General features: G+C 36.8%; 1 pseudogene; it reads right to left on the reverse strand.

The window, feature by feature from the left end:
• Positions 1–413: 413 nt before the first annotated feature.
• Positions 414–1,002, reverse strand: LOC138845441 (large ribosomal subunit protein uL16-like; annotated as a pseudogene).
• Positions 1,003–1,940: the final 938 nt, after the last annotated feature.

Raw genomic sequence — 1,940 nt, forward strand, 5'->3', positions numbered from 1 at the left:
GGTTAACCACATAATACTAGGGAAAATATTTACTGATTCACACCTTCAAATTATATATATAATCTTAATGGCTTAAGTAACTGTGTTCTTGCTGCCCACGTAGGAAACATGTATTGAGTTCCTGGGTTTCAATTTTGGCCAGGCACAGCCCTGGATGTTGGGACCATGATATGGGAGTGAACCAGAAGGTTACATTCATTCTCTCTTTTTGTCTTAAATAAATATTGTATTTAAACTGTGAGTATCTTAATTTTGTCAAAAGAAAACTCTAATGAGCATTGTTTTATAGCATCAAATAAAAACTTTGAGTTGAAAATCAATTTGACAGAGATTTATGAATTTATTTTGGAAAGAAACCTCAATATCATTTTCTGATAACCTTCAGCATCAAAACATTATAAAGTAGACACAGATTTTTTTTGATAGGAACCAGGCTTTATTATCAATGATTACAGAGTGCAGGAGAGTGAGGCTCATGAGTGGAGGGCCCGCCACTTGTCCAGGGGACCACGATTGGGGATGTACTTGACCCCACAGCCATCCGGGATGAGCCGCTTCTCTGCCACCATGTCTTCAAATTCATCCACGTTAAACTTGGTAAAGTCCCACTTCTTTGAGATGTGGATCTTCTGGTGGCCAGGGAACTTGAACTTGGCCCTGTGTAGGGCCTCAACCACATGTTCCTTGTTCTGTAGCTTGGTGCAGATGGACATGATGACTTGGCCAATGTGAACTCTGGCTACTGTGCCTTGGGGCTTTCCAAAAGCACCCCTCATACCTGTCTGCAGCCTGTCAGCACCAGCACAGGACAACATCTTGTTGATTCAGATGACATGGAAGGGGTGGAGCCGCACTCGGATATGAAAGCCATCTTTGCCACAGCTTTTTACCATGTATTTGTTGGCACAAATATGGGCAGCCTCCAGGGCTTCAGAAGAGAGCTGCTCATATTCATCCGACACCATGTAGACACAGATTGTTAAAAGCTATATAATGCTTAGTTTGTTGTTACACTTCATGTACGCCAGTGACAATTTCTTTTACCTAGAAAATGGTTTAAATACAAGTCAATAGATAAACAAATGAGTTTGCAATCCATGCCTTGGGTTGAGAAATGTTAATAAGCTTCGACTAGCAGCTATACTACAAATATAAAATAATTTTAAAGAAATTATACATCATTCTTTGAAAATTAAACAATTTGAATTAAAAAAAAACCTGTGGGATTCAGCAAAGGCAGTATTAAGAGGGAAGTTTATAGCATTAAGTGCTTATTTTAAAAAGAATGTCTCAAAGATCTAGTGATGCATCTTGAAGACTTAAAAAAAAACAAGAATAAGCCAAACCCCAAATCAGCAGAGCATGAAAAATAATAATCAGAGCAGAAATAAATGAAATTAAAACTTAAAAAAATACAAAAGATCAACAAAACAAAAAGTTGGTTTTTGTTTTGTTTTTATCTGTCTTCGGCACAGCTCCACCTGCCTGAAAAAGTTGGTTTTTGAGAAGATAAACAGGATAGCTAAATCTCTAGCTAGACAAACAAGGAAAAAAAAGATAAAACTCAAATAAATAAAATTTGAATAAAAAGGAGACATAGCAGCCAACACCACTGAAATAAAAAGGATCATAAGAAACTACTAAGAATATGCTAATAAACAGGAAAACCGAAGAAGTTGATAAATTCCTGGATTCATATAACCTACCAAGATTAAATGAAGATGATATCGACAATCTAAACAGACCCATAAAAAGCAATGAGACTGAAGCCTTCCATCAAGGCAAAGTCCAGGTCCTGATGGCTTTACTACTGAAGTCTACAAAACATTTAAGAAGGAAGTAACTCCAATATTTTTCAAACTATTCCAAGATATTGAACAGGATGGAAACCTGTCAAACTCCTTTTATGAGTCCAGCATCACTTTAATACCAAAACTGAA

Source organism: Oryctolagus cuniculus, chromosome 15 (genome assembly GCF_964237555.1).
Source record: "Oryctolagus cuniculus chromosome 15, mOryCun1.1, whole genome shotgun sequence".
NCBI lineage: Eukaryota > Metazoa > Chordata > Mammalia > Lagomorpha > Leporidae > Oryctolagus > Oryctolagus cuniculus.